Source organism: Symphalangus syndactylus, chromosome 17 (assembly GCF_028878055.3).
Source record: "Symphalangus syndactylus isolate Jambi chromosome 17, NHGRI_mSymSyn1-v2.1_pri, whole genome shotgun sequence".
NCBI lineage: Eukaryota > Metazoa > Chordata > Mammalia > Primates > Hylobatidae > Symphalangus > Symphalangus syndactylus.
This window is the reverse complement of record NC_072439.2, coordinates 92499898-92515594: the sequence shown is the minus strand read 5'-3', so window position 1 is coordinate 92515594 and position 15697 is coordinate 92499898. Positions and strand designations below refer to the sequence as shown.

The following is a 15697-nucleotide window of genomic DNA, read 5'->3' as shown; positions in this document are numbered from 1 at the left end:
ACAACCCAAGTCTCACTTTACTTATTAAAAGAAAATTGCAGAACTCCTCATTGGTTTTCCTTTACCTAATGATTTCTGTGGCCTTAATTGCTGCCATCTTGCTATTTTTTTTTATTTCAACATAACAAAATTCAAAAGCAGCTTCATTCAGGAACCTGTGTCTAAACACCTGTGTAACGGCAGGGGTACCTAGGTAATAACTGCCATGTTCAGTGACCAAACTTTTGAGTTCCACAGTAAGATATTATGTGAAGCTCAAAATCATGTTTCAGAGGACTGAAATTGAGGCAGGAGAATGGTGTGAACCCGGGAGGTGGAGGTTGCAGTGAGCCAAGATCGCGCCACTGCACTCCAGCCTCCGCGACAGAGCAGGACTCCGTCTCAAAAAAAAAAAAAAAATGAATAAATAGATAAATAAATAAATAAATAAATAAAACACTAATAGCTGAAGACACGAAGTAAAAGATTAAGTACTTGGTTTTGCAACATATTTACCAATTAAAGTCACAAAATATTCCTCATTATTATTCATGCAAGTAATCGAGAAAAAGAGCAAAAATCAACTTTAAATAAAAAATTATTTCTTCACTTCTTCCCACCCCTCATACTCTTCAAAATGTTTTCCCTGGGACTAGGCCTTGAAAAGGTCACTACATATTAGTGTCACATGCATTACTGTCTGCAATTTAAAAAGCTAACTTCGTGGTGATTGTAATTACATTATAAAAATGTCTACATGCATAAATCTAAAAGCTGGAAAACCTACAGTAAGTCTACAATATAGTGTTTACATTTGACCACTGGTTTGTGTTACCTAGAAGTCTTTAGATGTGGTAATGCATTGTAACAATTTAGGAAGGCGTCTAAATCTTTAAATTCTGGACAAAATTTATGTTTTTTTTTTTTTTTTGAGACGGAGTCTCGCTCTGTCGCCCAGGCTGGAGTGCAGTGGCGCAATCTCGGCTCACTGCAAGCTCTACCTCCCGGGTTCACGCCATTCTCCTGCCTCAGCCTCTCCGAGTAGCTGGGACTACAGGCGCCCGCCACCACGCCCGGCTAATTTTTTTGTATTTTTAGTAGAGACAGGGTTTCACCATGGTCTCGATCCAAAATTTATGTTTTAATCTACAAAATTGCATGAAGGCTAACTCAAGAGACTTCCCATCATTCTAAAATCCCTCAAGCTGAAGAAATTTAGGACACTTTCTTATAAATATTACCCTTTGAAAGCACTAACAATTCCATTTGTTCCACATATTATGATCTTAACTTACATAGGGCTGATCTCAATTATTGATGATATCAGACATGATAGGAAGAACAAACCTGAGAGAAACATTACAATATAATAGCAAACTTGCTCAATTCTTTGTCAGCACTCTCTCCCAAAAAAACTTTCTAAATCTTCCTCCTCTTTATTTTAGCAATGAATTGTGGAAAATGTACAATTTTATCTTGATATGAAAATATTTCAATGTGCAGTGATCTCGCCTGATGGGCTTCAGTATTTTCTGCGTAACTGTTACAGGAATTCTTACATGATTCTCTTCCATTCTGTTGTAAAGGCCAGAAAAAAGCAGCCAACTGTGAGGGAAAGAGCTTATCGCCAGACTCATAATGTCTGAAGACTTTCAGAGTGCTTGATTTCTCCCTCCTTCTGTTTGTCTCCATTTTCTTCTTACAGCTCATAAAATGTAGAGGTTTGCTGCTGTGAACAGTTGTTAGTAGGATTTGTTTTTCCTCCAGATTAAAGTCCTGTCTCACCTTAGTCTGTTTCTCTATGCAGTATTTGACTTTCTCAGTGTCTGCCTGATTACATCAATGAGCTCTTCTTTTAGCTTTGTTCATTCCTTTTTCATTTCATCTAAGATGTCCTGCTTCAGCCTGTGGTAGTCAAGTCCTTTTGTCTGGATTCCATCGCCACTGGGCTGTAATAAGGGTGTGGATTTTGGTCTGGAGATAACATGTGATTTGCTGCCATTCATTGTATTTGTTCTTTCCCAAGGTTTCCTTGTTGATTCAGGTGTACTTGTTGAAGAGGCCTTAGAGGTTACAAACTTTGCTGGGCGCGGTGGCTCAGGCTTGTAATCCCAGCACTTTGGGAGGCCAAGGCAGGCGGATCACGAGGTCAGGAGATCGAGACCACGATGGAACTCCGTCTCTACTAAAAATACAAAAAATTAGCCAGGTGTGGTGGCCGGCGCCTGTAGTCCTAGCTACTCGGAGAATGGCGTGAACCCGGGAGGCGGAGCTTGCAGTGAGCCGATATTGCGCCACTGCACTCCAGCCTGGGCGACAGAGCGAGACTCCATCTCAAAAAAAAAAAAAAAAAAAAAAAGTTACAAACTTTGAATCTTCACCTTTGTCCTCTTTTTCTTCTGTTTCTATTGTTGATCCCTTTTCAGCAATTCTTCTCCTCCTGGCAGCAGGGCACTCATTTATTTCACTAAACCACTACCACCTAAAGGAAGGGGTCCATTTCCACGGCCTGTGTCTGTTTTAGATGAGGCCGAGTTCACACCAATAGCACTCCCCCTGCTTGGGAAAGAGGCATCCTCCATCCGTGACGCTTTTCTAAGTTTTGCTCCTGCAATTGCAGCTGCAGGTCCAGTTAAAAGGCGATTGTCTTCTGACATGGATCCCCAAAAGAATCCAGATGCAGGGAGGGGCGGGGCAGGAGGCGGTGGAGGAGGAGGTGGTACTTGATTAGGGAGAGGAGGGGGAGGAGGGGGAGGAGGGGTGGTGGAGGCCCAGTGGATGGGAGTGGAGGAGGTGGAGGGGGTCCTGGAAGAGGAGGGAGTGCTACTGAAGCCGGGGCAGGCCTTGGTGGGACTGGTGGAGGAGACAGTGCCCTGACGGGCTGGAGTCTCGGCCGGCTGAGAGGCTGCCTGCAAGCCTGGCTCAGAAGCAGAAGAGTCTCCCAGCACAGAGTTTAGAGGCGCCTCAACAGAGGCAGGGGCAACAGCATTTGATATTCTGAGCTCTCTCTCCCATTCCAGCTGTGCCCTTTCTAACTGTTCTTGTCGCTCCCTCTCTTGCCTCTCCCGTTTCAGTCTCTCCAGCCTCTCTCTTTCTTGTCTTTCTTGCCTCTCCAGATTCAGGAGTTTGCTGTTTCTGTTCTTGTCTCTCTCTCTGTCTCTCCAGCTGTTCTTGTTCCAGTCGCTCCCTCTCTAGCCTTTCCCTTTCTAAACCCTCTCTCTCCAACCTTCCTCTTTCTGTTCCTTCTCACCAGCCTTTCCCGCTCCAGCTCCTTATGAATATTTTAAAGGTAGACACAAGGCATTCAAGGCTTAGAAAGAGGATATACAAGTGCTAAATATCTGTTAAGACTTAATGTGTGTTAATTGATTGCAGGTTAAGCTGATATTCCCCATTTTCATATGTCCTTATAGAACGTGGAAAAAAGAAACATGGAACTGGACCCCATTTTTAAAAATAGATCACTGCTTGGCCAGGCACGGTGGTTCATGCCTGTAATCCCAGCACTTTGGGGAGGCTGAGGCAGGCAGATCACCTGAGGTCAGGAGTTCGAGACCAGCCTGACCAAGACGGTGAAACTCTGTCTGTACTGAAAATACAAAAATTAGCCAGGCATGGTGGCAGGCACCTGTAATCCCAGCTACATGGGAGGCTGAGGCAGGAGAATGGCTTGAACCCGGGAGGCGGAGGTTGCAGTAAGCTGAGATCACACCATCGCACTCCAGCCTGGGAGACAAGAGTGAGACTTTGTCTCAAAAAAATAAAATAAAATAAAATAAAATAAAATAAAATAAAATAAATCATCACTTAAAATGCACACAACTTCAGGCATGCATATGTATACACACACCAGTTTATACTGATGTATTTACCCACATATCCTCCCCCACTCCGGATCAAGGAATAACAACAGAGTTTTGACTCAGGTCAAAAAATGAGAAGGAAATGAGTTCCAACCCTTTAATGTTTAAGTGACCGCAGCTATGCATGAATGAGAAGAGTGAATTCAACTTGCCAAGTAGGTCAGCAGACAGTACTCCGGAAGGTCAGAACAGTCTGGTCATGGATCATCTTTTCCAGCCCTGGTCCAGTGACTTCCATTTTAGTTCATGAACATTACCCATTATACTAAGCCCGATCTATCTAAGATGAAATAGCCCTATGCTGCCAGAAATAAGATCGGCAGAGAAGGGCAGAAAAATTGCTCTATCAAGACTGGAATTCTTTGGGATCTAACTTACTTAGGCCAAACTACAGCCTCACGAAATATTAATAATATAGTCATAGGAGGAAAATAATCATAGCAGAGATGAGAAATATTGCCAACTTCAACATAGCTTTTGAAAATGAAATAAATAAAATTAAATATGACAAGATATTAAAAAGGCAAATACTAAAGTCAATACTACTAATTAGTAGTATCTTCTAGGCATCTCTAAGCTTATTTTTTTGACTGTCAGGGTCTTTGGGGGTTCACAATACTGCTGATAATCGGACCAAAATACTGTATTTTAATGAAATCTAAGTAACTATTTGAATGTATCTTTGTCTTTTATAATTTGGAATTTTTATCTATTATACTTAATCTTGTAGGGTAGAGTCTTCTATATTATTATCCATTACTACATTTTATAGGAAAATGATGTTGTCATCTCAGCACAATCTCCCTTCAAAAAATATTTTTTGTTGCATGAATTAGTTAGAAGGATGAGTTCGTATAAAAGTTTGTTGAGGACACCTGAAAATATGGGAACATTGATTTGATTAAATGTAGAAAAGGGAAGAGTGCATTTCAAATCTCCCATTAGCAGGATTATTTATCAAGTTGAACCATTTAAAATTTATATAAGACAAATATGGTCTAATATTCTCAGTTTTATATAATTTAATCTATCTAAATAGGCATGTAATGTACTTTTATGGAAAAATATCTGTGAAAGTGCTTAATAAATTAGGCTGGCAAGCAAAGTGTATAAGCAAAGAGCTAGAAGTAACTGCTTCACATTTGATACTAAATAATTAAATATTTCTTTTTGGAGACTGATTACATCAATTGTAAAATAATGCTGTTTACTTTCAACATAGACAGCTAATTCAGATCATTTTTAACCATTAAATACACTTCAGAGTTTAGTCCAAATATAGGACTGGTAATCATTAGAAAATCAAACCAACCTAATCAACAGTGTGCTTGTTACTTAAAAGCTCTGTGTCAGATTTTATTGGATAGAAAAGTTTTACCGCCCTTATGCAAACAAACACCTTCCCTCAGAGTTCTTCAACAGACTCTGCAGTATTGCAAATACATCAAAGAGTGAACTTATAGTTATATGCACTCCAGGTAATAAAACAAAGCTTTAAACTCAAATAACTGCCTTATTTTTGTGAATTGTTGGTGCTGTTTTTGGAACAATACTTTAAAGGAATATAAATATTTGCTGCTTATCTTTAAACGACTCCATTGAAAAAGCTGTCATTTACATGGATATTAACCAGGTCAGTGCACACCGGTGTACAGTGATCTACTTTTATTCGAATGGGTGCAATCAAATGTAACAGTGAAATAAGGAGGCACTTGTAAGCAGTTCCTCATGTTCCTCTAGTACCTTGGTTAGTGATGAAAACATTTAGTGGCATTTAGAAAAGGACTGCTAAAGGAAAAATCAATACACTAATTAATTATGAAATGGATTTTCAGTGATTACATAGTCCCTCTTATGTACACAACATATCACCATTTAGCAAACACTTTCAAATATATTCAATATAACTGATATTCAGAAGATGTATGCTATACTGGGATGTGAATGAAATTTAGAATCGGAAGACAAAAATTTGAGTGCTGTCTTTGTCATTTTTTCTGTTTAGATGAACTTGAACAAGGAAATAGTCTGAGTCTTCATTTTCTGTATCCATAAATGAGGTAGGTAAAAATCTGTCATAAGCATTGCTGCAAGAATTAAGTGAGGAACTGCATGTACAAAGTGATGTATAAAAACAATTCAAATGTTAGAAGTTTCAATTAGAGATGAACAAGCTTCAACTCTGAAAATTAAGTTATTTGACCAAAGCGCACAGCTACAGACCTAGTTTTCCAGACGCAGGTTGCAACATTATCATTATTTATCATTTTTATCATGCTTATGAATGCCTTATGACTTATAGTATTTTATATGTTTAAATCCATTATCCTTTAGTGAGGACATTTTATTATAAACATCATATTTTAACATTTCACTGAAAGCCTTAACTTCCCCTATATTAATATTCATTACAGACCTCTGTGAGTGTTTTGTATTCACGAAAGGAACAAGCGCCAGATACCCAAGTTTTCCTTCTCTGGCTACAGAATGCAAGAAAACGTGAATGCTCAGATCCAGGAATTAGTTTTCAAGAAAAGTTCCTTTTCAAGCCTTATCATCAGTTCATAGATGAATCCTTTTTCATCTGAGCCAACTTTTGTCACTTCTTATTTTTAAACTTATTTTCCTAGCTTTATGCAAGCATTTGTAACTGGTCCTCACTATCTTCAGATATTTGTTAATACCTACTCTATGTTGAAGTCTATGCTAAATACAGTGAAGAATACCAGGAGAGATTAAAATTTAAAATAACAGCTTGGCCTCTGCAGACTTGATGAGAATAGTCAGTAGTTATTCTTCGGTAGCTCAGTAAACAGCAAGACGTGCCTCTGATCCTTCAGAAGACTAAATCTAAACACATTAAACTACATCCTCTTTTAAACTAGCTTTTCTTTAAATGATAGTCTTTAAAAAAAACTTTAATTTTACATTCAGGGGTACGCGTACAGGTTTGTTACCTAGGTAGACGTGTGTCGTAGGGATTTGTGGTGTGAATTATTTCATCACCCAGATAATAAGCCTAGTACCCATTAGTTATTTTTCCTGATCCTCTCCTAAGCTAGTTTTATTTAGAAATATGTGGATGTTATACTCTTACATAAGTGTATTAATAATGCCGTATGGCAGTTTTAGTTTTTAGACTTACTTTTTTTATAGATTGCAACTAGACATGACCTTTTCCTCTGAAATTCCTTATATCTTTTTTTTAATGCCACTCAAATTATATGAGATTCTCATGTTTTTCTCTCACAAAACCTGGAACATTTTCTTAACAGCAATTCCTACATTATATAGTTATCAATTTGTTTAATGTCTATTACTTTCACTAGAGTGTGAGTTCCTTGAGAGCAGGGAAATTCTTGATATTATTCATCTTTCTCCCTCGGTCTTAGGATAGTGATTAGAAAGAGTACTGTTCAACAACTATGTCTTAAAAGACTGTGGGACATCTAAAATGTTCGTGTCAATGGTCTTTCTTTCCATTAACATTCCTTGCATCATTCTGTCAGAGAAGACTTCAAGGAAAATTGGATATTTTAGAAGCAAACAAAAACCTCACCTTGCGCTCATAGAAAAGTTTGATATAGAACAGACAAATCGGTTTAAAATACCAGGTTTTCACGGAAATCATGAAGGAAAAGTTAAAGTGTTTGAAATTAAACAAAGTCCACCTTTCCTTGCACATTACTTTTAATTGCAAAAATCACAGTTACTTTTGCACCAACCCGATCCTATGTAGCAGTCTTCCCAGTGCAATTTCAGCCCAAGCTGAGCTGTAACTGAAAACCTACTCACACATATGGCAGGCTGCTTTCTCTTTTGGTGTTGCTGGCAGAGACTTCGAAGGTTTTAGAGACTTGTGCCATCAAGAGGACATTTGTGATTCTTTTTGTGAGGGTAAATTCTGATGGGGAAAGGTAAGAATGACATTTCAAAGCATGGTAGCACAATAGGAATGGTCAAGGATTTTTTAGTAGAAGTCACTCTGGTTTTCAATGTAGGAAATATAAATATGGAAGTCTAGTGGCCTAGAGGATTACTCTCTCCTGTAAGGGATTCTGCATTTTTTTTTCCTTCTGAGTTGAGCTTCTCTGGATCTCTTTGGAATGTGCTGTTCATTTAAGCATGGATGCACTCAGCAGCAGTTTGTGGCCCGCTGGGCTGTTTTACTTCCCCAGCCAGGTTGTGCTTGCCAGCTTTTGTTGAGAAATAACAGGGGGTCATACACAATGTCAAGAAAATGTTGGCATGGTTAGAGAAACAAGTATTGTATTAGTTGCAATGAATTTAGACCTACTGATGGTAGGATTAATGAAATCCGTGTCTGGCACTCTCTGCAGCTTGAAGGAGCTTACAATGAGCATAGCCTGGACACTAGAGAAGCTCAGCAAGCTGTCTGGTACCTGGCCTTCTTGACCAAGAAGGATGTGTCCAAAGCATGTGGTAACTAAGTGAAGGTCTCCTAAGACACAGCTAAGACCATAAGGTGGTACAGACAGAGGTGATGAAGAAACAAGGAAAAGAGAAGGAAGGAAGGAAGGAAGACAGGGAGAGAGGGAGGGAGGAAGGAGAAAGAGGAAAGAGGAGAGGAGAGGAAAGGAAAGGAAAGTGGAAAAAAGGAAAGGAAGGAAGAGAAGCAGACAAAACTACATAAAATATCTCTCTTTAGCAGTTACAAATTGAACTAAAATAGTAATAGCAACTCTTGATTGACTGTTTTACCATAGGTGAGTTGCGCGTCCAAAAGCTTACCATATATTAATGAACGTAATTGCACAGTCACACAATGAAGTCGTCACTACTATACTGCCCTTTTACAGATGAGAAAGTAGGTCCCAGACAGACAAGTGAATTGCCCAAGAGTTCACAGTTAGGAAAGGGTGGATGCAATATTTGAATTCAGAAAATCTGACCGCAGGATCTGCACTCTAACTTTTCTCCATAGGCTGAATCACCCAGACTCTTCTAGTAACCCGCAAACATGACTTGATGGAAAAGGAAAAGTGAACATGCGGAAAAGAAGCGTGGAAATACAGAATGGCAGAGCTGTAGTAGACCTCAGGAAGCAACTAAGTTTAGAATGCTGGGACTGAAAGTATTTTTACACCCTATGCTTGCTTTGATGTGGAAAATTGATTTTTCGATTTTTTCCCTCATCATTGTAATGCCGTATTTGATTCATATTTGATTCACTTTCTAATGTTTACTTTTAATGTTGCCTACTGCTCCAAGCCTCTTTTTCTGTTTTGTTTTGTTTTGTTTTGTCTGTTTGTTTTTGACAGGGTCTTGCTCTGTCACAAAAGCTGGAGTGCAGTGGCGCAATCACAGTTCACTACAGCCTCATCCTCTCTGGCTCAAGGGATTTCCTGAGTAGTTGCAGCTACAGGCATGTGCCACCGCACTCTGCTGTATATATTTTTTCATTTTTTGTAGAGACAGAGTCTCGCTATGTTATCCAGACTGGTCTTGAACACCTGGGCACAGCAATCCTTCTGCCTCGGCCTCCCAAAATGCTAGAATAACAGGCATGAACCACCACATTTGGCCCTCCTTTTTTGTTACTACTAATATGAAACATGTATAAGGATTATATACTTCTAACTCTATTTGCTTTACCAAGCTTATTGAATATGTCAAACACCTGTATGGAGTTCATAGATTAAAAATATTTTCTGTACATGAATAATAGGGAAATATATAATGACACGATGGCATCTGAAGTTCAACCGGTACATTTATCATCACAGAAATCATCCATTTGATTTCTTGCTTATTTTATATATATTCAAGTAGCACATATGACCCCACAGTATGTGGGTGGCATCCTATATGCTAAACCTTGATATACTAACAATGCAGCCTGAATTTGAAATCAATTACAGTAGAAAAGGATTATATGAGAATATATCTCTGTCTGGTCAGATTCCCTCTTTAAAAAAGAGAAGACCATCATGACACAGAAAGGAAGTGGGGATGAGAGAATACGGGTCTCCTAAATCCTAGGTGAGTGTCTTTTTATTCCACATGCACAGAAACTTAAGACATAACTTGTTATCACAAAACCATAAAGAAAAGGGGAGAGCAACATGGAAAAAGGCAACAAAGGAGAAGTATAGTTTTTCTTTTTCTGTTCGAAGGGCAGTGTTAAATTTGGTTTCCTAATATTTTCTTGAGAAGTCTTGCTCCTCTAATTAGGTATACTGGCTACTATTTAATAGTTTTCTTTTTTTGTCATATCCTTTACTGATTCTCGTATCAGGATAACGCTAGCCTTGTAAAATGAGTTCAGAAGTTTCCTCTGCACTTCCATTTTTTTGGAAGAGTTTGAGAAGGATTGGTATTCATTATTCATTATTCTTTAAGTTGGTGGGGGCGGGAATTCAGAAGTGAAGCCATCAGGTACTGGGCTTTTCTTTGATTGAAGACTATTGATTACTGATTCAATCTCCTTACTTGTTATTGGTCTGTTCAGATTGCCTACCTCTTTGTGATTTTATCTTGGCAGGTTGCATTTATCTGGGGATTTATGCATTTCCTTTACGTTATTCAATTTGTTAGCATATAATTATTTATAACACAGTTGACCCTCAAACAACATGGGTTTGAACTGTGGGGATCCACTTATACATGGATCTTTAAAAAATAAATATTACACCAAGTGTGCCTGCCTTTCATTCCACCTCATCCATCTCTTCTGCCTCTGCCACCCCTGAGACAGGAAGATTAATCTCTTTTCTGCCTTCTCCTCCCCAGCCTACTCAACATGAAGACAAGAGGAAAATACCTTCATGATGACACACTTCCTTTTAATGAATAGTAAATATATTTTACCCTCCTTATGATTTTTTTAATAATATTTTCTTTTCTACAGCTTACTTTATTATAAGAATACAATATATAATACATATAGCATATAAAATACATGCTGATCAACTGTTTACACTATTGGTAAGGTGTCTAATCAATGGTAGGCTATAGGCTATCAGTAGTTAAGTTTTTGGGATGCCAAAAGTTAAATATAGATTTCATTCTCTTGCTGCTTTCAGAATACTCTTTGTGTGATTTTTGATAGTTTGACTATAATAGGTCTTGGGGTGGTTTTGTTTAAACTAAATCTCACTTTGATTTATTTATGACTAATTTATTTTTATTGACTCATTATATTGCCTAGGAGTCCTAGAAAAAAGTTAAATAGAGGTTTTGACATCTTCTATTTAAAAGACATCCTTTTCTTTTACTTGAATTTAGTGGGGAAAATTTCTACATTTCACCATTACATATGATGCATGCACAATGTGAGTTTCATTTTGTTATGATGCTGTTTATTAGATTGAGGAAACTGCTTTCTATTTCTTATTTCTTGGTCATTTCTGCCATGAAAAGATGTGAATTTTGTTGAAATATTTTTCTGCACATCGTGAGATAATTATGTTATTTTCTACTGCTCATTAACGTGTTATATTGGCTAATTTTTAATGTTAAGTCAAACTTGTATTGCTGGGATAAAATCCACTTGATCATTGTGTATTGTCTCTTTCAGATATTGTTGAATTTGACTTGCTAATAATTTGTTGATGAATTTTATGTCTATGTTCATGAGGAAGATTGGTCTAATTTTTTTCTTGTATTGTACTTACTAGAGTTTCGCATCTAGATTACTCCAACTTCCTAAAGCAAGTCTAGACTTGTTCCCTCTTTCTTATCTTCAGAATAAGTTATTATTTAATTCTTCCTAAATATTTTGTATAGCAACCAGTAAGGCTAAACTTAAAATGTATTAACAGAATTTTTAAAAACTATGCATCTAATTTATTTAATAAATACAGAAATATTCAGATTTGATTCTTTTATTGGTCAATATGCTAGGAAGAATTCTGAGATAGCCTTCAAGATTCCTTCCTTCTAATGTGCATGCCTGGTATATTCTCCTTGAATGTGGGATGAACTTGTAAAGTGTTATGAGTAGTCAAATTAAAAAAATATTTATTCATTTATTTATTTTAGTAATAAATAAATGGATAAATATGTTGGCCAGACGATCTTGAATTCCTGACCTCAACTGATCCACCAGCCTCGGCTTCCCGAAGTGCTGGGATTATAGGCGTGAGCTATCTTTTTCTTTTTCTTTTCTACTCATAATACCTTATTATGCCCATTCCACTTTCAAAGAGGATATACCAGGACTTGTAAAATCCCATATGATGGCATTTTATCATATGATTATGTAATTAAGCAGATGAGTGTGAGTTCATCAAAAGTAGGATTCTTGCAGATAGACCTGGCCTAATCAGGGAGCCCTTAAAACAGGGATGCTGCCTCTTGTTGAAAAGAGAGATTCTCCTGTTGATTTAAAAAATGAAAATTTTCATGTTGTAGAGATTCAGGGAGTACTGAATGACCTAAAGGACCTAATATCCTCAATTCTACCAGAACTGGAAGAATTGGAAGAGGACTCTGAGCATCAGATAAGAACACCAGCTATATAACACCTTGGTTTCAGCCTTGTGAGACCATGAGCAGAGAACCTAGCTGAGGTATGCCTGGACTGGTGATCTACAGACATGTTAGACAATCTCATTCCAAGCCTCTGCACTTGTGGATATTTTTTAATGCAGAATTAGAAAACTAATAATGCCAGATTGGGTAAATTGTGTTTTTCAGAAAATTTGTTCATTGTTTCCAAGTTGTAAAATTTATACATGTAAACATGTTCATAATATTTTTATATTTTCAATGTCTGTAAGAGCTATAGTTATGTCTTATTTTCATTTCTTTATTAGTAGTAAATATTTTTTCTTTTTTCCCCGTGAGCAGTCCCTCTAGATATTTATCAATATTATTAATATTTTCAAAAAATCCACCTTTTTCTTTATTGATTGGTGTTCCTTTACTCTTTTTAATTTTTTTAAATTATTTTATTTTGTTACCAGCAGGATCAAGCAGGTAAGTTTACTCTTGTTTTTATATAACCATGTTGCAACCTTATTTTATGGCCTTAATACTTTTTACTTTCTAATGTAAGTATTTAATGCTATAAATTTTCCTTTGACATTCTTTATGTGCACCTCATAAATATCGATGTGTTAAATTTTTATCATGGTTTGGTTTAAATTATTATTTCATTTGTGTGTGCTTTTATTGTTGGTAGTGGTGAGTTGTTTTGTTGTTAAATTTCTAAGTATTGGGTGCTTTTATAGATATTTTGTTATTATTACTTCATAACTTAGTTCTGTTGTGATCAAAGAACATATTCTATATGATTTCAATCTTTTCAAATTTAGTAAGATTTGTTTTATGACCCAGTTTATCATCAATGTTGATAGATGCCGCATGTGCACTTTAAATAAATATATAAAAATCCCAGCTTCTGCTAGGGAAATAAAAAGCTTAAAAGGGTATTACTCCTACACTGACAAGAATAGCAAAAAGTGGCCAATTTTCAAATTCCCAACTTTATTTAAACGCATCAGACAGTTCATGTGTTAGGACAAACAACTAACCAAAAATATAAGAAAAGTTAAGCAGCAACAGAGATCACCTGAGGGAGAATCTTCCTGGCCATAGTGAGAAAAATTTGGCTAAATTCATTAACATAAATTTGCTAAAGGCTGAGTGTGAGGTAGCAAAACATAAAAAAAAAAACCTGTGAAGAAATTTAATACTCACTCACAGGCTCTTTTCCACAGACCTAAGTGGGTGCTTAGCAAGAAAGATTGGAGCAGAGCAAGGAATACGAGAAATCATTCCATATGATGAAGATATGGGGAAGGGTGGATGCAGATATGGGGAATGGTGATTACAGCTGTTGCAGGGAAAGCACAAAGCCCACCTAGATTCTTCTCCTCTAACTCTCCTATGGAACAAAATACTTATACCACTGTTAGAAAGATAATATATTCTGTTAAGCTTAAGACATTGGTGGAAACTTATTGTAGCTGCATAAGGGCACAAGAAAAAAATCTATTTCTCATTGAGAGAAGGTAATAAATACTTAGTGAAGTCAAACCTATGATTTACAATGCACTTACAACCACTGAGAAGATAGCACCTCTAATAAGACCCAGGAACACAGTGCCTAAGACTAAGGGAAATTAAAAACAGAGAATATTTTCAAACCTCCTCTAAACCAGGCTAGTAAGAGTTGGATAACAAGTAACTGCTGTCTACTATTGGGAGAGGGAAAGAGCATGAATGAAGGCATTCTCTGAAGTACAGTAACCACCCCCCACCCCCCAAAAAAAGACAAAGCTCAGAGTAGAATAGATATTAAGAAAACCCTCTGGAAAACTCATCTCCATTCTAAATGAAAAGTACCACTGGAGGAATTTAAAGCCTGTATTGCACTAAGAGTAGCCATAGCAACTGAAAAACCCAAAAGCAAATCTACTTCTCACCAGGTTGAGTAATCAAAAGCTGAAAAGGTGGAGAACCATGCCCATTTCCAGGCATGAAAACAACTTAATTCAGTCTCTAGTGCTCTGCAAAAATATCTAGCCTAAAAACAAAAATAAGAGGTGTACAAATAAACAAGAAAGAACAACACACTGTTACAAAGCAAAGCAATCAACAAACCAAACTCAAATAGTACACAGATGTTGGAACTATCAGACAGAAAAAATAACATGATTATTCTACTGAAGACTGTAATAGAAAGGTTTGCACTATGCACAATCAGATGTGTAATTTCAGCAGATAGATGAAAACAAAAGAAAGAATAAAATGGAAATGCTGTAAGTAAAACACACAGTAACAAATATAATGGATTTATTCAATGGACTTATCAGTAAACTTAACATGGTCAAAAAAAGAATCAATGAACTTTAAGGTATGTTAACAGAAATTACACAAGCTGAAAAGCAAGAGAGAAAATAAAACCTTTTGGTTTTGTTTGCTTGCTTAAATAAAGAACATGATGGAGCCTCTCAGAATTTGTGGGAACCATCTAAAGGTTTACCATATATGTAATTGAGCTGAGCACGGTGGCTCACGCCTATAATCTCAGCACTTTGAGATGCCTATGTGGGAGGATTGTTTGAGGACAGGAGTTCGACCCCCCTCTACAAAAATTGTTTTTAAAAATTAAATAGATGTGTTGGTGTGCACCTGTATTCCTAGCTACTTGGAAGAATGAGGCAGGAGGATTGCTTGAGCCCAAGAGTGCAAGTTTACAGTAAGCTATATTTGCACTATTTCACTCCAGACTGGGTGACCGACCAAGACCCTGTCTCAAAAAAAAAACAAAACAAAATCCAACAACAACAACGACAAACTATATATGTAATTGAGCTGCAAGAATAGAAGAACCACCACACAAACTCATATAACCTAAAACAGTCCAGACACAAAATTCTGAAAGCCAAAGGGAAAAAGAACTTTTTTAAGACAACTAAAGAATGAAAGACACATTATATAGAGAGAAACAAAGACAAGAATTACAGTAGATGTACCATTAGAAGCTGTGCAAATCAGAAGACAATAGAGTGTCATCTTAATAGCACTGAAAGAAAATCATTCTCAACCAAGAATTCTATACTTCAAGCAAATTTCTTTTAAAATGGATAAAGACTTATTCAGTGAAACCAAAACTGAGAGAATTGATTGTCAAGATTCCTGGCATGCTGTCAAGAAATGCTAAAGAAAATTCTTCAGACAGAAGAAATATAGAATCAGAAAACTGGATATTCACATAGACACAAAAACAAAGAGTACTAGAAATAAAACAAATAAAACGATATGCATAATGTATTTTTCCTTATTTTCATAGCTCTAAATGATAACTAAGTTCCTTCTGCAGGTTCCAGGGGGATATCCATTTCCTTGTCTTTTCCTATTTCTTGAGGCACCCACATTTCTTG

At 36.9% G+C, this 15697-nt stretch overlaps 1 protein-coding gene and 1 pseudogene across 1 annotated transcript in view; one reads left to right on the top strand and one right to left on the bottom strand.

Moving 5' to 3' along the window:
• Positions 1-15697, top strand: part of GMNC (geminin coiled-coil domain containing) — a 71938-nt gene that overhangs the window by 29770 nt on the left and 26471 nt on the right. Inside the window, exons 2-4 of the transcript XR_010116803.1 lie at positions 5848-5902; positions 10596-10658; positions 12219-12376. The gene's annotated coding sequence lies outside the window, so the exon portion shown is untranslated. The remainder of the gene's footprint in view (positions 1-5847; positions 5903-10595; positions 10659-12218; positions 12377-15697) is intronic.
• On the bottom strand, positions 1779-7473 carry LOC134732854 (protein enabled homolog; annotated as a pseudogene).